The sequence below is a fragment of the Schistocerca serialis genome, chromosome 4, assembly GCF_023864345.2.
Source record: "Schistocerca serialis cubense isolate TAMUIC-IGC-003099 chromosome 4, iqSchSeri2.2, whole genome shotgun sequence".
Taxonomy (NCBI): Eukaryota; Metazoa; Arthropoda; class Insecta; order Orthoptera; family Acrididae; genus Schistocerca; species Schistocerca serialis.
In genome coordinates, this window is record NC_064641.1 from 707,391,023 (window position 1) to 707,412,990 (window position 21,968).

Sequence of the window (21,968 nt, forward strand, 5' to 3'; positions counted from 1 at the left end):
CCCCGCCTCCTCTCTGTGTTAACTGCGGAGAACACCATTCCCCCTGCTCGCCGGACTGTAGGATATTGCAGAAAGAACGGAAGATAATGGAATATAAGACCTTGGACCGGCTGACCTACCCCGAGGCTAGACGGAAATATGAGAGGCTCCATCCTGTGGCAATGCCGTCAACCTACGCCGCTGCTGCAACGACGGTTCTCCCGTCATCACGAATCGGCTCTAAGATCGGTCAGCATCCACCGGCCCCCTTGCTCGTGGGGGGCACTTCACCCCCTGTTGCTCCTGCTCCATCTTCTTCAGGAGCAACACCCTCCCAAACTTCGGGGACATCAGCTCCCCCTTCCCAGCCGGAGAAGCGTAAGACTTCTTCGGCTGCTCTCGCCAGGAAGGGATCCCTTGGGGCTCTCCCTTCACCAGTTCCGACCAGTGGAAAAGCGGACGCCCGCAAGTGGTTGAAACAACCGCCAGTCCCTGGTCGTCGGGCCTCGCGGTCGTCGTCTGTCCCTGAGACTGACCCAGTGAAGCCCATGCCGCCTGAACCGCCGAAGGCGCAGCGTGACAAGCCGACAAAGAAGAAAGTCCCCAAGACCAACGGTATTGCGGTGGCACCGATCCCACCACTTCCTACAAGCTCTGCCTCTGAGGACGAGGTGGAGATTCTGGCGTCCGCTGAGGACCTCGCTCTTGCCGGTCCCTCGGACGCAATGGATGGCATTTGTACGGATGCTCCATCGGAGGCAGCAGGTGACCCAGTGGCGTAATCTGCCTTCCCAGTCTCGTCACGCCTTTCCCAGCCATGGACAACACCATCCTCCAGTGGAACTGCAGCGGTTTCTTCCAACATCTCGCCGAGCTCCGTCACCTTATCAGCCTTCACCCTTTCTTCTGCATTGCTCTCCAGGAAACTTGGTTTCCAGCAATGCGAACCCCCGCCCTCCGTGGCTATCGGGGTTATTTTAAGAACCGAGCAGCTTATGAAAGGGTGTCTGGTGGCGTCTGCATATATGTCCTTCACACTCTGCACAGCGAGTCTGTTCCTCTCCAGACGCCTTTAGAGGATGTCGCTGTACGCGTGTGGACGCCACAGGCTGTTACCATCTGCAGTCTTTACATTCCACCGGATGGTGATGTCTCGCAGCATGTCCTGGCTGCACTGGTCGCCCAATTGCCGCCACCTTTCTTGCTATTGGGCGACTTCAACGCCCATAACCCTCTGTGGGGTGGGTCAGTGGCAACAGGTCGAGGCACCATCGTTGAGCATTTATTGTCGCAGCTCGATCTCTCGCTGTTAAATGATGGTGCCTTCACACACTTCAGTGTGGCGCATGGCACCTACTCCGCCATTGACCTTTCCATCTGTAGCCATAGCCTCTTACCGTCTGCCAATGGAGTGTGCATGACGACCTGTGTGGTAGTGACCATTTTCCGATCTTTTTGTCACTACCACAGCGCCACTCTTCTGGGCGCCCTAGCAGATGGGCTCTGAATAAGGCTGACTGGGACTTGTTCTCCTCCACTGCCGCTTTTGAGCCTCTCTCTACCGATGACATTGATGCGGTGGTTCAATCGGTCACCACCGGCATCGTTACTGCCGCCGAATCTGCCATTCCCCATTCCTGTGGGTCCCCTCGGCGGAAGGCTGTGCCTTGGTGGTCGCCTGAGATCGCTGAAGCGATTAAAGATCGCCGGCGGGCGCTCCAGCGTCACAACCGACATCCCTCCCTCGACCACCTTATTGCCTTCAAACGGCTGCGTGCGCGGGCCCGCCTCCTTATCCGCCAAGGCAAGAAGGAGTGCTGGGAGCGGTATGTGTCCACAATTGGCCTCCATGTCACTCCATCGCAGGTGTGGGCCAAGATTCGACGCGTCTACGGCTATCGGCCACCTGTCAGCGTCCCTGCGCTCTCACTGAATGGAGCAGTTTGTACTGCCTCCGACGTCATTGCAAATCGCTTAGCGGAGCATTTTGCTATGAGTTCCGCTTCTGCGAATTACCCCCAGGCCTTCCGCTCCATTAAAGAGCGGATGGAACGTCGGAGCCTTTCGTTTCGCACCACCCACCCGGAATCTTACAATGCTCCATTTAGTGAGTGGGAATTTCGCAGTGCCCTCGCTGCTTGCCCTGATACCGCTCCTGGGCCAGATGGCATCCACTGTCAGATGCTGAAACACCTTTCAGTGGACTGCCAGCGGCGCCTTCTCGATCTTTACAACCGTCTTTGGGTCGAGGGGGAGTTTCCGTCGCAATGGCGGGAAGGCATTGTCATCCCCGTTTTGAAGCCTGGAAAGAACCCTCTGGAGGTGGACAGCTACCGTCCCATTAGCCTCACCAACGTTCTTTGCAAGTTGCTTGAACGGATGGTGAGCCGGCGCTTGAATTGGGTACTGGAGTCTCGGGGCCTTCTGGCTCCATCTCAGGGTGGGTTCCGTAAAGGCCGCTCCGCCGCCGACAATCTGGTGAGCCTGGAGTCGGCCATCCGTACTGCCTTTTCCCGCCGTCAGCACCTGGTCGCTGTCTTTTTCGACATGCGGAAGGCGTACGATACGACGTGGCGTCATCACATTCTTTCTACGCTTCATGGATGGGGTCTTCGGGGTCCTCTGCCGATTTTTATCCGCAATTTTCTGTCGTGTCGTACCTTCCGCGTGCAAGTCGCGGCCTCGTATAGTTCCTCCCACGTCCAGGAGAACGGTGTGCCACAGGGCTCTGTTTTAAGTGTCTGTCTGTTTTTAATAGCCATTAACGGGCTTGCTGCGGCCGTGGGTAATTCTGTCTCTGCTTCCCTGTATGCTGACGACTTCTGCCTTTACTACAGCTCTACTGGCATTGCAGCTGTTGAACGTCAGCTACAGGGCGCTATCCGTAGGGCGCAGTCTTGGGCTGTAGCCCATGGGTTTCAGTTTTCGGCAGCCAAGACCCGCGTTATGCATTTCTGCCGGCGCCGAACAGTCCATCCTGAGCCGCGGCTTTATCTTGCCGACGAACTCCTTGCTGTGGTGGAGACCCACAGGTTTTTGGGGGTGGTTTTGGATGCCCGGTTGACTTGGCTGCCTCATATCCGGCAGCTCAAACAGACGTGTTGGCGGCATCTCAATGCACTCCGGTGTTTGAGCCACACCCGCTGGGGAGCCGACCGCTCTATCCTGCTACGGCTCTACCAGGCGTTAATCCAGTCCCGTCTGGATTATGGGTGCCTGGCATATGGTTCAGCATCCCCGTCTGCGTTGCGGGTGCTGGACCCAATTCTCCACAGCGGGATACGCCTTGCCACTGGTGCTTTCCGCACCAGTCCTGTGGACAGCTTACTCGTGGAGGCAGGTGTCCCTCCCCTGCGGTTCCGACGCCAACGTTTGCTGGCCGCTTATGCTGCCCATGTTCTCAGCTCGCCCGGGCATCCAAATTATCGTCTCCTGTTCCCGCGATCGGTCGTCCATCTGCCAGATGGTCGGCCCCGGTCTGGTTGTACAATAGCGGTCCGCGTCAAGGAGCTTCTCTCTGGGCTTCAGGTTTTCACTGTTCCACCTACTTTCCGGGCTACTTTGCATACACCCCCATGGTGTGTTCGTCGCCCTTGCCTTCGGCTGGACCTGGCACAGGGCCCGAAGGACTCAGTCCCTCCAGAGGCCTTCCGCCGCCGCTTTTATTCTCTCCTGGCCACGTATCAGGGCTCTGGTATTGTCTACACTGACGGTTCGATGGTTGCTGGTCGTGTCGGGTATGCGCTCACTCTAGGGGACCGTTCCGAACAACGTTCCTTGCAGGATGGCTGCAGCGTTTACACTGCTGAATTGGTCGCCATCTTTCGTGCCCTAGAGTATATCCGCTCCTGCTCAGGTGAGTCCTTCGTTATCTGTAGCGATTCCCTGAGCGGTTTACGAGCTCTCGACCAGTGTTTCCCTCGTTCTCGTCTGGTGATGGCTATCCACGAGTCTCTGCATACTCTTGCCTGTTGCGGCCGCTCTGTGGTCTTTGTGTGGACCCCCGGTCATGTCGGTATCCCGGGTAACGAACATGTTGACCGCCTGGCGAAAGAGGCCACCAGCAAGCCATCTCTGGACCTTGGCCTCCCAGAGACTGATTTGCGGGCAGTCTTCCGCCGCAAAATCTTGGCGCTATGGGACGAGGAATGGCGCGAACTGCCATTGTCCAATAAACTCCGTGCTGTCAAGGAGACGACGGCTGTGTGGCGGTCATCCCTGCGAGCCACTCGCAGGGAATCGGTAGTTCTTTGCCGGCTCCGCATTGGCCACTCCCGGCTGACACACAGTTATTTACTGCGCCGGGAGGACCCTCCTGTATGTCGCTGCGGGGCGGCTTTGACAGTGGCCCACATTCTGTTGGCCTGCCCCCTTTTAGCTGTGGTCAGGCAGACATTTGCGCTGCCTGATACGCTCCCTGCCCTTTTAACAGACGACTCCACTATGGCTGACTTAGTTTTACGTTTTATTCGGGCAGGGGGATTTTATCATTTAATCTGAGTGTTTCTGTTTTATTTTTGTTTTGTGTCGACTCTGGCCTTTGGCCTATGATTTTACACTGATTTTTTAATGTGTTTCTAAGTGGTTGGCTTTTCCTTTTTTATTTGTATGGTCGGCCAACCACCGTTTATCTCTATGTGGTTTTCGTTCGTTTCGTTTTGTCTTGTCTTTGTCTCAGTCTCTCCTGTTCTGTATCGTCTGTGATCTCTTCTGTTCCTCGTTTTTGTTCTCTGTGGGTGTTCTATGTTTTTGGAAAAAGGGACCGATGACCATGGCAGTCTGGTCCCTTTAATCCCCCAAACCAACCAACCAACCAACAAAACTAGAACGCTCAATCGGATACAGAGAGCTCTATTGATTAACAGCTATGCGCTAAGCAAAATATATCACATCGCAGCAGTGTTACCAGTACCCAAGGATACAGCGCAAAAGCTTTTAGCTGCAGCGAATTGGTTCATATGGAGCGGAAACATCTTTAAAGTCGCCATGCCAACCATAGTGTTAACCTGCAGCGCTGGTGGTTTGGGCGTCAAAGACATCAAGAACCGCCCCCAGGGGCTCAGCATTCATTTGCTGGGTACGGGCTTGGCGACCCCGGGGTTCCTGAGCTGGGGACTGGTAAGCGCCACCTGTCCCCCGTCACCGTAAGCTCTGAGTACACTTCAGCGACCACCGTGCGGCGCGGCGGTGGAATGTTGTGTGTCTCAGGGAATGGGGATCTTGGCTTGGCCGCCCGGATCGCGAGGATGGAACAAACCTCTATAAAAAACCCCTCAATCTTCCGGTGTGCTCCGCGCCTATGAGATGCATGGCTGTTGAGGTGGAACAGTCGCAAGCGGGCAACCTCTGGGGCACCTGCCGCACCCCAGTTGTATAGGGCTTACTCAGGCACGCGGGGCTCTGTCTGAGCGGACCTTTAGTTCCCTAGCTGCTCGTGGGATCGAGATGGAACCCTCGAACTTTTCTTTTCCTCCCAGCGGAAAGGGTGGGCCGCTGGTAGGTTCTAACACCCAATCTCACAAGAGGGCTCGTGTCGCCAGTCCTCCTGATTCAGGTAGTAGTAGTAGTAACAGAACGCATGCTGCTTCGCAGAATGTGTTTCTTATAATTAAAAGAAAAGATGGGAGTTTCGACAAAGTTTCGCCATTTTACATCCAGAAAGGCTTAGAAGGTATTGCTGGTACATTAAAATCTGTAAAGCGCTTGCGAAATGGCACCTTGTTGGTTGAAACATCTAGCTTCCAGCAAGTCCAGAACCTTCAGAAGGCACAATTTCTTGGGGAGTTTGCGATTGAGACTGAATTTCACCACACCTTGAACTACAGCAAGGGTGTTGTGACTTGCCGAGATCTCGTTGATATTCCCCTAGACGAACTGAAGGCTGAATGGTCCCGGGAAGGAATTGTCGACGTGCAACACGTTATGAAACGGGTGGATGGTGCTCTCCTGAAATCTGACTCGTTCATCCTTACGTTTAACAGCACCAAATTGCCCGAGCATGTGAAAGCAGGTTTCCTACGTCTCAGTGTACGGCCTTATTACCCCAACCCCATGCGGTGTTTTAAATGCCAACACTTTGGCCACACTACTCTCGGCTGTAAAGGGGAAGCCACTTGCGGGAACTGTGGTAACGCCGCCCATGAGGGAGTTGGTTGCTCCTCTCCTCCCAAGTGTGTCAACTGCTCTGGGGATCACCCTGTGTGGAGTAGGGAATGTAGAGTTTTCCTTGAGGAACGGAAGATCCAGGAACTTAAAACCACCAAACGCATCCCGTACGGTGAGGCAAAGAAAATTTACAAGTCCCTGCAGCCGCCCACGTTCGCTGCTTCCTTTTCTTCCGTTCTGAAACAGCCAGTCTTGAAAACTGATGCCGCTACACAAACGGAGGTTGCTACTGTCAGCACTAGCACCTGCGTTTGTCAATGCACGTGTGCTGCTGCTGTTCCTGTGAAGCCTGCTGCTCCTCCCCGGCCCTCTGACCAGGCCGTGGTAGCTGACGTCATGGAACTTCCTGCCCCTTCCCAGGTCCAGTCTTGTGCAATGCCCAGCGCTGCTACACCCCCTACTGCTTCTGAGGTTTTGGCTCCACTGCCACCTCTGGCCAGAAAATCGAAGCCCAAACCAAAGGTGAAGACTCGACCGCTCAAGGAGACTGAAGTTCTACAGTCTGCTGATGTTGATGTCATTCTTTCTGACGTCTCTCTCGACTCCTCTTCAGAGGCGATGGAGGTTGATGTCAGACTGGGGCAATCATCTCGCCCCAAAACTGAGCCTCCCCCTGTTGTGGGCTCTCCTCCCCGACAGAAAGTGAGACTGAAGGTCCTCCCACCCTGATCGATGGCTCCCATTATACAGTGGAACATGAATGGATTCCGGGCACATGTGGAGGAACTGCACCTCCTAGCACGGCAACGCCCCCTGTGCTTGTGTTTACAGGAAACACATCTCAAACCCTCTGATGCTCCTGTACTCAGGGGCTATACGTTGTATCGCAAAGATGACCTGACTGGAGACAGAGCCAAAGGCGGAGTCGCCGTGTTTGTCAATAATGACCACCACTCCTCTGCTCTCCCCCTGGATACTGACCTGCAAGCAGTTGCAGTTGCAATTCATTCCCGTCGAAGGCTTACTGTTTGCTCCCTTTATTTACCCCCTCTGGATGCAATGACCTTAGACGCTCTCACAGATCTTATCGACCAACTCCCCCGCCCCTTTCTCCTCCTGGGAGACTTCAATGCCCATCATGTCCTGTGGGGCTCCACTTCTCTTTGCACTCGCGGTCGCATTTTGGAGAGCCTCCTCACATCTCAAGTGTTGTGCATCCTTAACACAGGTACTCCAACTCATTTCTCTGCCGCTACTGGGTCATTCTCAGCCATTGACCTATCTTTCTGCTCTCCCGCCCTCACCGACTCTGTTCACTGGGAGGTCATTGACGACCTTCATTCCAGCGATCACTTCCCCATCCTCATTCATCTCCAGGATGGTGTATTGCTGGAGCAGAGGCCGCCATCGTGGATGGTTGGCAGGGCTAACTGGCCTCTGTTCACTCGATTGGCTGTCTTTGAACGCCACAACAGCGTACAGGAATGGGTGGATCACATCACACTTGTGATCCATCATGCTGCTGACCTGTCCATGCCACAGTCTTCTGGCCCTCCTAAGCGGCGCCTTGTGCCTTGGTGGACGGATGAGTGCCGTTCAGCCATCCGGGACAGGCGTGCGGCTCTTCGCCGATTTAAATGCCGCCCAACAGCAGTCAATCTTACCGCCTTTCGCATCGCGAGAGCCAGGGCACGCCGTGTCATTAAAGAGAGCAAGAAAAGGTCATGGCAGGAGTTCCTGGACTCCATCACCCGTTCCACTTGTTCCACAAAAGTATGGGAAGCCATCCGGAGGATTTCCGGTAAACGCAGCCGTCTACCAATAGCTGCAGTCCTGAACCAGGGATGCCTCCAAACAACACCCAGAGCCATTGCTCAGACGCTGGCAGAGCATTTTGCACAAAGTACTGCCACTGCAACCCAGGATCCAGCATTTCGTCGCTACCGTGCGACTGTCGAACGAGCGAAGCTGGACTTTCGGTCGAACAATTCTGAGGCCTACAACTCCCCTTTCTCCATGTGGGAACTTGAATCGGCACTTACTGCGGCTTCTGACACCGCACCAGGTTACGACCGCATCCGGTACTCCATGCTTCGCCATCTGCCAGCGGCGTCAAAGGAAATCCTCCTCGAATGTTTTAATCTCATATGGCACACGGGAGTGTTCCCAACCTCGTGGAGGGAGGCAATCCTCATCCCTCTCCTCAAACCAGGAAAGGACCGCACATGTCCCAGTAGTTATCGTAGTATCGCCTTGACAAGCTGTGTCGGAAAGACCCTGGAACGGATGGTTAACCGTCGTCTGGTCTGGCTGCTAGAGACCAAACAGCTCCTTAGCCGCTTTCAGTGTGGATTCCGAAAATTTCGATCCACAGTCGACAACCTGACCCTCCTCGAGGCGGCTATTCAGCAGGCTTTCCTCCGTCAGCATCACTGTATCGGTATCTTCTTTGATATCAGTAAGGCATATGATACTACTTGGAGACACTGTATTCTTGCACAACTGCATCAATGGGGCTTTCGTGGCCGCCTCCCTATTTTCATTCGGTCTTTCCTGTCTCAGCGGTTTTTTCGGACCCGCGTTGGTAACACACTGTCTGATCGCTTTGAGCAAGAGAACGGTGTCCCCCAGGGCAGTGTTTTAAGCGTTACCCTCTTTGCCATAGCAATCAACAGTATAACGTCAACAGTGCGGAGTCCAGTACAGTGCTCCTTGTTTGTGGACGACTTTGCTGTTTTCTGTTCCTCCTCTAGTGTTGCATCCGCGAGCCGTCAATTGCAACTAACGGTGCGGCGGTTAGAGGAGTGGGCTGCAAAGACGGGTTTTAGGTTTTCTGCCGATAAGTGTGTTTGTGTTCATTTTAATCGTTCTCGTCGTCTTTTTACGTTGCCTGCCTTGCATATGGGGGATACTGTCCTACAGTTTGGAGACACAGTGCGGTTTCTAGGCCTCATTTTTGACTCCAGGTTGTCCTGGTTGCCACACCTACGTGACTTGAAAGCCAGAACGCTGAAGGCACTGAACATCCTCAAGTGCCTCAGCCACAGGTCTTGGGGAGCGGACAGGGCGCGTCTCCTTCAGTTTTATCGAGCTTTCGTGCGCTCCCGGCTGGACTATGGCTGCACAGTATATGGGTCAGCAAGGCCGTCTTATTTGCGGATCCTTGACGCTGTTCACCATGCTGGGATTCGACTGGCTACGGGTGCTTATCGGACCAGTCCCGTACCCAGCCTCTGTGCTGAGGCTGGCGAACCGCCACTTACCATCCGGCGGCAGCTCCTGCTGGTGCGCCAAGCTTGTAAGTTTCTTGCAGCTCCCAGCTCGCCTGCTCACCATCTTGTTGCCCATCCACCTCTGGATCGCCTTTTTTCCCGCCGTCCCCGGGCTACGTTGCCGTTTGGGATCAGAGTGCACCGTGCGCTTGAGTCCCTCGGTGTGGAGTCTGTACAACCCCAAATCCTGGGTTTTAACCGCCTGCCACCCTGGTTACTGAAGAGGCCACGTGTGATTTTAGATTTATTGCAGTACAAGAGAGATTGCACTCCTGCCACCGTTTTTAATGCAGCATTTTCTGCTATTTTATCTGAGCACCACGACTATGTAGCTGTTTTTACGGATGGGTCGAAACAAGGGGATTCTGTTGGTTGCTCAGTTGTTTTTCCCGATCATGTCCTCAAGGTCCGACTGCCTCAGACTTTTACTGTCTTTGATGCAGAATTGTCTGCGATCTTGCGGGCACTGGAGCCGATGAGACTTTCTTCCTCTCTTAAATTTCTTGTCTGTTCCGATTCACTCAGTGCCCTTCAATCCTTGCACCGTTTGTATCCGGCAGATAAAGTAGTCCAGACCATCCAGGATGCTCTCCTCCGGCTACAGCGACTAGGGAAGGTTGTAGCTTTCTGCTGGGTTCCGGGGCATGTCGGCATTGCTGGGAATGAAAGGGCAGATCTCACAGCCAAGGAGGCGTGTCTCGCCCCACAAGTATCTCAGTGTGCTATCCCCTTGCACGCACTCACCTCGCTGTTGAGCTCACGGGTCATGCGTCGGTGGGAGGATGAGTGGCTGGAAGTGACTGACAATAAGCTCCGTCTAGTCAAGCCCACAACGCGTGTGTGGTGTACTTCCTTTCAGCCCCATCGACGGGACGAGGTTCTCCTCACTCGGCTTCGAATAGGCCACAGCCCTATGACGCACGGCTTCCTGCTCCGGCGAGAAGACCCTCCATTGTGTGGTGCTTGCGGCGTCCAGGTCACTGTGGCCCACATTTTACTGGATTGTGTTTTATTTTCTGACCAGCGGGCCTCGGCTGATTTGCCAGCGGACCTGCCAACTCTTTTAGGCAACACTCGGACGAATGTGGTTAAAGTTTTAAAGTTCTGTGCCTTGTCAAATGTTTTTACAAAGATTTTAGGGAGCGGATTTTAATTTGCTCACTGTGTGACAAGCTCGCCCATCTTTTCTGTAAGTGGCCAGCCAATGACACATTCCTGTGTCATTCTTGTTGCTATGTTTTCCCTTCCCTTCGGTTATACTTTCTTATGTAGTAATTTCCCTCTTTTCCTGTTTTCTTTGAATGTGTTTTTCAGTTTTATTAGGTCTCTCCACATTCGTTCCTTTTAATGTGTGTCAGGGCGCTGATGACCTCGATGTTGAGCGCCCATAAACCCCAACACACACACACACGACATCAAGAACCGATGCACTGCCGTATATATGGACCGAATCCGCAAAATACTGCAGTCACCCCATCCGACAATTACAAAAACGTTATTCAACAGGTTAGCCCCAACGAACAAAAAGGCCCCAGCCGATGTTGGTCGCATCAGCGCTCAACTCGATCACGTCCGGACTTATTACCTGGAAATGAGCTATATTCAAGATACTTCACAGCTGCTTAACACCAGAAGGACCTATTACCAACCCACGAGACACCATAGGCAAAACCCAATTGAAGCGAAATATCCAGCGGTCAACTGGAGTACGTCTGGAAAAACATTAACAATACCATCCTCCACTCCAAAGTAGTGTCCACGTGGTATGACATTGTGAACGAGAAGGTCCCCACAGGTGAAAAGTTGCACAATATCAAAATGATGCAGAGTCCGTACTGCGATCATTGCCATACTGTAGATACCTTGGCACACATTCTCATCTGCCACGACCAATACCACATATGGAACTGGACTAGAAAAAAACTCGCAATAATTACTAGAACCACAGACTCTGCTATAACACTTAAAGATGTACTTCAACCAGACTGGCATTTCTTTCCTGCAACAAAGCACAATAGCTATGCTTGGATTATCGGCCAGTTTGCATATTTTGCAGTTACGAATACACATGCGAGTATAGACGAGTACATACAGTATATAATGGAAGAGCACCACAACCTTAAAACGAGTCGGAAATACAAAGTTTTGTTTCAAAATTTCTTACTTCACACTTTGCCATAATGAAGCGGTTTTTTTTTTGGTTGGTGCACAACACTACAGCGAGTCGATACTAATTGTGCTTCTTTATAATTAAGTTGGAATTTATTTATTTATTTACTTTTATAGTACAGCAGGTGGAAGTGCCTCAGGAAAACTAATTTTGCCAGAAGCCGTAACATAAAACATATGAGAAGTGCTTGATTGATTTCGTGTTCTTCTGTTTCACGGGTATTGGACAGATTGTCACGGCAAGAAGATTTATTCAGTTCCTTTATATATTATTAAAAAAAAAAAAAAAAAGTGGTAGAGTGTCTGCTTCGCATGCAGAAAGTCCTGGGTTCAAGTCCTAGCTCCTCCAATTTTTGTTTCTCCGTGCAGCAGTGCATGAAAACTTTTGCCTATCACCATATTCTACAAAATTCAGTGGACAAGATTCTTCCCCCAAGCAAGTGGATTTCGTACAGTTCGACCTCATGGCGGGAGGACGATGACCTGCAAGACCCTGGGCTGCGATCCCCCCCATTGAAATGTTGCTCCAAAGCCTTCGGTATGGCGTGCAGGGTGCATCTCAAACATGCATTTGCAACTCACCGCGACAATCGTCATTTGTTTTTTCGAGATACTGAAAAATGAAGGGGGCACCCGGGATTGAACCGGGGACCTCTCGATCTGCAGTCGAATGCTCTACGACTGAGCTATACCCCCTTTCACGATCTTTCTGTTCCCATAACTTAAGGAAAAGTATTATACTCTGCCTGGCTAAAGACGTCTAATCGAGCAAAATATTGCGTAATCATTATCTCTCAGTTATATATTAGCGTTAAACGATATAAATATCAAAAATACTAGACACTTCGCGCCTGGAGAAAGTGCGTGTCGGCGCCTTCACCTTAATGTCAGAACGCGAAATTTGCACTAGTAGCTTTTTTCAAGCAAGTTCTGTTCGTCCGTTCTCCGTAATCGTTTGGCATCTGATTAAACTGACATACTCGCCTATGGCTTTCGTAAACGAAAATTTCACTGTGACCCCGACGTGATTTGAACACGCAACCTTCTGATCTGGAGTCGGACGCGCTACCGTTTTTTTTTTATTATTTTTATTTTTTTTTAGCGTCCCGATGCTTCCATAGTCAGCTGCTACGAAATAAAAGTATGTCCCAGGTGAGGCTCGAACACACAACCCCGCCATTGCTCACGGCTACTGCCTTATAAGTACCTTGCGCTAACCAATTGCGCCACTTTTTTTTGAAGTCCGACGCCTTATCCATTTTTTAATTTTTTTTTTGTTTTCTTTCTATGGTCGTCGTGTGTCTGCTTCCCTAGTCTATATTCTGCTGACGGTCACGAAACAGTAGCTATATTGCGAGCAGGACGGGAAACGGCCGCTCGCACAGCTCAAACATGTCACGATTCGTGTGGAAAAAATTCCGTTCCGGTACCGGGAATCGAACCCGGGCCTCCTGGGTGAAAGCCACGTATCCTAGCCACTTTTTTTTTTTTTTTGTTTTTTTACAGTGCCCGCGTGGCAGGCAAGCATTCTACAATTTCTTTTTTCAACGCCTTAACCACTTTTTTTTTTGTATAGCGGGAATCGAACCCGGGCCTCCTGGGTGAAAGCCAGGTATCCTAGCCACTTTTTTTTATTTTTTTATTTTTTTAGATTTCAGTGTCAGATAAGCGTCGGCAAGGAGGGCAGGGGTCAAAAAATGCTGAGGCCTGGCCTCAATGCCGCCTCTCATCTGTCACCCAGTGACGGTATTTCCATTTATTGCGTGCTTTGAATTTTGTATTATTAATTGTCGATCTTGGCTAGGCTTCATAATTGCAAAAATTGAATTGAATGGCTGGTTGAGGATAATCATAAAATAAATGACTTTCTTCTCTTAATAAATGCGTGAAATAAATTGCAGGACTCCCTTCATTTGTTCTACTTAAATATGATACTTAAAATTTAAGATGAGCTGAATCATATACGGTTCTTTGCTGCTCCAATTATTGTTGTATAAAACGGAGTCTTTTGTTTGCTCGTCTCTGTTATCCGATGCCCAGTCGCTCAAAGACAATTTTGAGCATGTTGCCGAACGTCTGTTTATGGCCTGGATATTTAACTATTCTATCATATTCATTTTTCAGGTGCATATGAAAATCAATGAGATTGTCGGTTCCTAAGTTATTAATGACATAGCTAACGTATGTTCCTATTAACCAATGAATTGAGTTGTTTTTGGTTGCAGGGAAATACTGTACCTGTGGCCGGAGAAGTATCAGAGGCTGAAAATTGTCCGTGGACAATCGTGTCAGAAAAGCCAATTGGTCTCTCAACCATTGCCAGTTCTTCATATGCCCAGCACACGTGAATCTGTGTACTGTTGTATCGACAAGATTACATTTGAGACAAAGGTTTGTTTGGCTAATCCCGATTGAGTGCTACCGTTCGTTGGTACTAACTATATTGTTGACCGATTTGTACCATGATGTTTTTGCGTCGGAGGAGAGAACACGCAGGTTAATATTCTTCCATATAGTTGTCCAATCGTAATGCGGATATTTTTCCTCTATTTTATTCTTCCCTTCATTTTTCTTTTTGAGACACAGAATTGCTCGGGCCGTTAACTGCCGCGAATTAGCTATTTCGCTATTAATATAACTCAGATCGATGAAAAATGTACGCACATGACGAAAGCGGGGATTGATTTTTTGCACATCAACTGGCGCGTGGAGACTTGCAGGTGTAAGAATTTCAAATAACTTAGTTGTAATGCTGGTAGCATTTTCGTTGAGAAGACTAGTGGTCCGTTTGAGGAAAAGAGCAGAGGCCTTATTCTTAATGTCCGTTAATCCCAGTCCTCCATTGCTGGGATCTAGGGTAGCTGTTCTCCCAGTCACTCTAAACACTTCACCTCGCCATAGGTAGTTAGTGACGATTGACATTATCTTTCCAGCGATCATGGTGGGGAGTGGAAAGAGTTGCGCCGTATAATAAGCTTTTGATAAAAGGCAATCATTAATTAAACGAATTCTTTGAAACTGATTTAAAGGTCGGAGCAGGTTTTCTCTGGTGGCTCCTTGAATGCACCCGGATGTTGTTTTCCAATTAATGGCCGCCATTTTGATTGGACACATAGTCAGAGTCGTCCCAAGTGATTTGCACTGAGTGACCTGTGTTGCCCAAGTGACAGTTACGTGTTGAAAACCCCGCAGGTTTAGCAATCTGCTCTTATTAGCATTGGTGGTAGCTCCCGACACGCTGCAGTACTTTTTAATGAGCAATTCTAATTTGGTAATGTCTCGACGTTCCGTAATACGACGCCTACATCATCAGCGTATGCATTTGTGACTGTTTTGTGACATGCTAACGTAATACCTGTTAGATTGACGTGAAGACTGCGGAGTAACGGCTCCAAGGAAAAGACGAATAGAAGCATGGAAAGCGGGCTGCCTTGAGGAACGCTACGCCGTATCGGGATCTGCTTAGTTCTTTGGCAGTTGACAGAGATACTTGCGCTGATTCCCAATGCAACGTTCGTGATCACACTGAGAACTCGTTCGTCAAAGCCTATTTTTCTCATTGTTGTAAGAAGGAACCTGTGATCCACACGGTCGAAGGCTTTGTGAAAATCGATAAAACAAATGGCACATTTGATGTTCGTCACAGAGGTGATGGCAATTAAATCCCTGTATTCCGCAATACTTTTGAAAATAGTTCTGCCAGGTACACATGACTGATGTGCACTTACTATTTTTTTGGCTAAAAGTGAAAGTCTGTTATTTAACAGTCTAGCTATGATTTTGTAGTCGGAGTTAAGCAACGAAATAGGGCGAAAGTTGTGTAGATTGCGCTTCGATGTAGTCTTAGGAACTAATACTATTGTGCATTCTTTCATAGGAGCAGGTAGTGGTTTTCCTTGGATAATCTCGTTTGCCATTTGAGTAAACTTTTCTCCGATGAGTGGCCAGTATCGTAGATAAAATTCAACGGGCAACCCATCCGGCCCCGGTGACTTGTTTAAAGGAGACTTGCGGACGGTTTCGTGGAGATCCTCTTCAGTGAAATCAGTAAGAAGTCCTTCATTTTCCTCTTCTGACAGCTGAGGAACTATGCCGCCAAGAAATTCTTCGAAGGATTCTTCGCATAACTGACTGGCTGAATAGAGATTGTGGTAATACTTGAAAACCTCGTTGACGATCTCTTTCTGAGAAGTAATGGTCAGACCGGTCGGAGTCTGGATCTCTTTAAGAAAGGTTCGTCTCCTATGTTTTGCGTGTCTCAATAGGTGATATAAGGAAGCAGTTTCGTCCTCTGATAATGTCTTGGCTTTTGACCTTACTTTTAGTCCTTCCAGCTGTTGTTGTTTAATGCGGAGTAATTTGGCCTTAGTTTTTTTAATGTCTTCCAAACGAATGCCGGAAGTGCTCGCCTGTTCATACAAGTTCCGTAACATTGCGTAATAAAATTCTACGGTGTTCTTGAGTTCTCGGGATCGTTGAAGACTGTACTGAATTAAAACGTTCCTCAGTTTTGGTTTGGCCCTGTTGCACCACCAGTCCGTAACAGTCACATAGCGACCTATCGAGCGCAAGCACATGTTCCACGTTTCGTTGACAACATCTGCTAACTCATTGTCCTGTAGCAAAGATACATTCAGCTTCCACTGACTTCTTAAACGGCGAGTTGGTTGTGCCCTTAAATTGATGGAAGCCAGCATACTGCAATGGTCGGAGAAATATACAGGATTTGTCTGGACTTTAACTAAGGATCTTTCCATACCTTGTGACACATATATCCTATCAATCCTGCTACAGGACTGTGTAGCTATATACGTATATGCAACAACAGTGGGATATTTAATTTCCCAAGCATCTCTGAGTTTTAGATCCGTTACTAACCGCTTGAATCCGTTACGGCAATTAAAATTGGGAGTCTGATCTTTTTTATTTAGTACACAGTTAAAATCGCCGCCAATTAAAAGTTCTGGCGGGTTTTTCCGTAATAAATATATTATTTCTTCTCTAAAAAAATTTGCCCTTTCCGGTCTATTGGAGGTCCCTGACGGGGCATACAGGTTAATAATAGTAACGTCAAAAACTTTAATTCCTATTGCTCTGCCCGAGTCCAGTCTCTCATCAGTTACAGGGATCCCTTCCCGGATTAAAATTGCTGTCCCCACCTTTGTTTCGAGTGAGATATTTAGTATTGCTACATAGCCGGCAACTTTAAGGTCGGGCATCGCGACTTCTTGCAGCAAAGCAATGTCAGTTCCTGAATCGTAAAGGAAATCCTTGAGAGCAGCAATCTTCGTTTCTGACTTAATCCTGTTAATGTTTATAGTTGTTATTGTGTATTCCTGGCACATGTAGGTTCCTCGTGAAAATAAGGAAAAAAATCCCTACTGTCAGAGAAAAGTAACAATTACTCCTGGAGGTAATAGAAAAAAAAGAAGAAAATGAAAAAAAAACTATATTAAAAACAGTCAACTACGAATTTGGCAGATTGGTAATTCCGTTGTCACCGAAATTGTGCAGGAACCTGGTGGCACTTAGCAGTATCATTTCTCGAATTAGACTTGGCTGTGTCAGTTCAATGATGGAGTCTTTACCGGGTCAGACTTATCTTTACAGTGGGGATTTGCACCATCAAGGTTCTGTGAGTTATTCTCAGGGGATACTGCAGTAATTATTTCATATGATACGTTTTTGGCTTTCACATCATCTTTTCCTAGTTTTTGTTTATCGGCGTGACGAGATGCTTTGAGGTTCGGTTGAACTTTTAGCCTGCGTCGTTGAACCTCTGCAGTGGCAGTGTGTGGCCGCGAGTGATCCGCATCTTGCGCCGATTGTTCGGAGGTGGCCTCTACACAGTCCTGTTTGCTAAGTCTAGTTCCAGTTTCCGTTCCTTCCGCGACTTCTATTTGTGCATCGGGGAGGGAGTGCTGTGTGTCTGTAGATTCGCAAGGCTGAGTCCGATCCATCACTTGCTGTTCCTCAGAACTCGATTTCCGTGTTACCGTGGTCGGAGCCAGTGTATTCGCGTCCATGTTTCCGAACACTGTGACAACAGCAGCTGACGGCGGGAGGGCCTCTGCTGCTGGCGTCACTGCCGCATGTTTACTGTCTACGTCCTCACCCGCACCCTCGCTGCATTGCTTCTGTTTACGGTTGGACTGTGATGTATCATCGTCTGAACAGTCTTCAGTTGTGTCTAAAGGTCTCTTTTTAGTTTGCAGATCGCATTCGTGGGTAGAAGAACTGCGATCGGTAATTACATGCAAGGGAGGGAAATCAGCGACATTTACGGCAGTTACTTCAGAAGTACTGGCTCCATCATTACCGGCTGGGGGAGGTTGATGATTGTTAGGCAGAACATCATTAAGCGTAAGTCGCTGACGCTGCGTAAGGCTATTTTTAAGGACATAGACACGGCGGGGACAGTCTTGACGGAAATGACCCGTTGCATTGCAAATATTACATGTCTGCACCTGCCCTGAATATACGATATGCGCTTTATGACCAGCAATAGAAATAAAAGATGGGATATTGGTTTTAACTTCCATTTCTACTGATCGTATGCCATTGAAACACTGCAATTTATACAATTTCGACCACCTTTCGTTGACAACGGACTGGATCTCCCCGTATTTCGAAAGCGCCTCTTTAATCAGCTGATTATCTAATTCAATAGGAACGTGATATCCGCTTTGCTAATTGAAACACTACTTTTAGACCCATCTCTGTGCACAAATTCAGCAACACTACCGCACCTCAATAACAGCTTCTCAACATCAACAGGATTAAAAAATTTTACAAAGACACAGTATTTGTCAGCATCTAACTGGGTGGTATGTACGGAATCAGAACATACTCCAATTACGTCGGTCAGCCAGTCATGGATTTCCAAAGCCGTAGGTTGCACTGCACGCGTTTCCTTCTCAAAAGAGAAAACCAGGGTATTCTTCCGTACAATTCCAGCCATTTTTCTTCAGTCGGGAGGAAATTCCGCTAATAAACCGAAATTCCACCAAAACACAACCGTTATAACGGACGAAAATACACAGAAACTTAGCACAATGACACCAGACACGTAGAAACACAGAAATTCACAAACAGCAACAAACTAAACTCAGGACGCGGCGTCACCACTAACGTACACGGAGCAGCAGCGGACACGTCCTAACGCGCTGACAGCTAGAGCCGGAATGCGCCGTTGCGCCACGGAGTCGACGCTGCTTAGGTCTTGTCATGAATAGATTCCTCGAACACTTACTGTACCGTTCAAACCTAAGAAATAATGACAGTAGGATCCACGAGACACTCGTCCCAGATGTACTTGCTCTGGCGGGGGTGTAACTCAGTGGTAGAGTCTCCGCTTCGCATGCAGAAAGTCCTGGGTTCAAATCCCAGCTCCTCCAATTTTTGTTTCTCCGTGCAGCAGTACATGAAAACTTTTGCCTATCACCATATTCTACAAAATTCAGTGTACAAGATTCTTCCCCCAAGCAAGTGGATTTCGTACAGTTCGACCTCATGGCGGGAGGACGATGACCTGCAAGACCCTGGGCTGCGATCCCCCCCATTGAAATGTTGCTCCAAAGCCTTCGGTATGGCGTGCAGGGTGCAAATCAAACATGTATTTGCAACTCACCGCGACAATCGTCATTTGTTTTTTCGAGATACTGAAAAATGAAGGGGGCACCCGGGATTGAACCGGGGACCTCTCGATCTGCAGTCGAATGCTCTACGACTTTTTTTTATTTTTTTTTGTTAACCACTTTTTTTTTCTTAGTCAGACTCCTTAACCCCTTTTTTTTCTACCAACTTTTTTTTGAGACGCCTTAACCACTTTTTTAATTTTTTTTATTTTTTTTTTAAATTGCTGTGGCCATGAATAAGAAAACGGGCCGTCCACGTCGAAAGCGAGCATTCTTCTACCCTTTTTTTATCATTATTATAATTTTTATTTTGTGTTTTATTGTATTTAGTTATTTAGTTATCTAGTTTTTTTATTTCTTTTATTTTTTTTTTAATTTGAAATGAAAGAAGGAAATTAATTTGAAGATCCACTTCGGGAGAAGCATGAACTGGGATTCTAAATGCAGCTGCTATTAGTGATACCGCCGTAAGCATAGCTGTTTCGGGGTTCTGATGAGGCCTTCACGGATACCGTAGCGGCCACGGGGCACACGAAGTCCCCAGCGTACTTCACCCTCACCAGCAGTCCCCTACTTTAGCTCGCTTCTTCCTGGGGATGATTGATACTGGGACATCTTAACCTACTCCCTGTTTGTGGAAAAGGATTCTTAACATATTTCCAAAATTCTTTTTGTGATCTTGTTTGTGGAGTATTTTGAAGTATTGCTCATGGAGATATGTCCGGTATTCCACGATATTATCGTCACCTTTCGAATTGACAATGTAACTTACGTAGTTCCGAAGAAGCCATAATATTGTATTATGTTTTGGTGTAGGAAAAAAGACCTTTTCTGGGAAGAAAATTAGATTCAAATTTAGCTCTCTCCCATCGGTGCGGGTCAGAAAGGCGACCTGCTGCTTTACCTCTTCCCAAATATCTTTACACCCTTTGCAGACAAAGCGGTGATCCAAAGTGTCAGTCTCGTTGGATTTCTGACAAGTGTTTGTGTCACTGAGACCTATGGAATGGAGTTTCTCGTTAGTACTAATGACGTTATTCACCACTCTGTACCATGCCACCTGAACTTCCGTTGGTAGTAACTTGTTGTTAATGTTGTTCCATATAGTTTTCCAGTCGCGGTTTGGGTTCTTGCCCTGTGTCTTATTGCAATTTGCCGCCGTTCGTAAACTATCGAATATATAGCGATAGTTTCTCTTGCGTTTATCCCGTACTATACAGCGCATGTAGCTTAATTCAAAGTAGAAGAACCTAATATGTTTTAATTTATAATTAATCAGACTTATATCTATCGGCGGTTGGAAGCTTTGTGGTTTGAAAAAGTTTAATAATTTAGCTGTCAGACCGTCTGGTTGACTTTCGATAACTTGCAAAGACCGCTTAAGGAATAAGGCAGTAGATCTTTTGTGGACATCTGTGAGACCGAGGCCTCCCTCTTCCGGTGGTAAAGTCAACGTGTCCACAGCAACTCGAAAGATATTCCCGTGCCAAATGTGTCTACATATGGTGGACATTATCGCTTTAGCTATTCCTTTGGGTATTGGCAAAATCTGTCCGATGTAAGTTGCTCTGGATAAAACTGCTAAGTTTATCAACTTAATTTTTTGCTTGATATTGAAGTCCCTCATATGATTTAAAATGAGCGCGCCACGGATCTTGTCGAGTACAGTTCTCCAGTTAGATGCTATTATCCGAAGAGGGCAGCTGTAGAGGGTAACTCCCAGGGCAGTATGCCGGTCCACACTCCTCGCCCCAAGTGATGGTGACGTCAGATAGTCCGTGCAGATTTAGAAAAACGCTCTTCGTGTCATTGATTCTCGCACCAGATGCGGTGCAGTACGACTGCAAGTTATCTGTTAACCTTGCGATGTCTGCGGCGCTGCGAATTATCACTCCTACGTCATCTGCGAATGCATTCGTCACCTGTTTCATGCCTGACACTAGCATGCCCTCTAATACGTCGTCTAACCTCCTTAAAAGTGGTTCCAAGGCAACTACGTATAACATCATTGATAATGGACTCCCCTGAGGTACTCCACTGGCTATGGGAATATCTTTAGTGCGATGACCATTAATAGTTACTTTCGTTGTGAAACCATTTAAGATGTTGGCTAAAACGTTCACATTACCATCATTAAAACCCATGTAGGTCATGGTTTTCAGAAGATAGTCATGATTGACCCTGTCAAATGCCTTGCTAAAGTCTATAAAAGCCAGACCACCATTTGCTGTTGTATTTGCAAAAATGGAAACTATGTCCCTGTACGCACTTACAGTTGTAAAGATACTGCACCCTGGAAGACAAGTCTAATGACTACCGATGATCTTTCCTAAAATCGGTTGCAGTCTTACTTTAAGAACCCTAGCTACGATTTTGTAGTCAGAATTCAATAGGCTTATGGGCCGTGTCTTTGTGATATCCTTTAAACCTGTGGTCCTGCCCTTTGGAAGTAACACTGTTATGCTCTGTTTGAAGGCCACTGGGACATCCACCCCATGAAGAATTTCGTAATCATGTCCGTGAATGCATTGCCTATAATGTGCCAATACGTTCGGTAAAACTCCAGTGGCAGCCCATCTGGACCTGGTGACTTCTTGGAAGGTGAGCACCTAATTACGTCAAAAACGTCATCCGTGGTGAGGTCAGCATAGAAGTTGCGGTTGTCCTCTTCCGTTATAGTGTTCTCTAGGCCTGTTGATGATAAAAGGTCTCGTAGAGCATTGTCGTCTATCTGATTGACACTATATAGGGTATTGTAAAATCGATACGCCTCGTCGATCATGTCCTTCTGGTTGGTGAGGACTCT

General features: G+C 48.3%; 2 non-coding genes across 2 annotated transcripts; one reads left to right on the forward strand and one right to left on the reverse strand.

The window, feature by feature from the left end:
* Positions 1-12,149: 12,149 nt before the first annotated feature.
* Positions 12,150-12,221, reverse strand: Trnac-gca (transfer RNA cysteine (anticodon GCA)). The gene has a single exon. It is a non-coding gene; the product is annotated as a tRNA-Cys (tRNA).
* Positions 12,222-18,850: 6,629 nt separating this feature from the next.
* Trnaa-cgc (transfer RNA alanine (anticodon CGC)) lies at positions 18,851-18,922 on the forward strand. Its single transcript has one exon. It is a non-coding gene; the product is annotated as a tRNA-Ala (tRNA).
* The last annotated feature ends 3,046 nt before the right edge of the window (positions 18,923-21,968 follow it).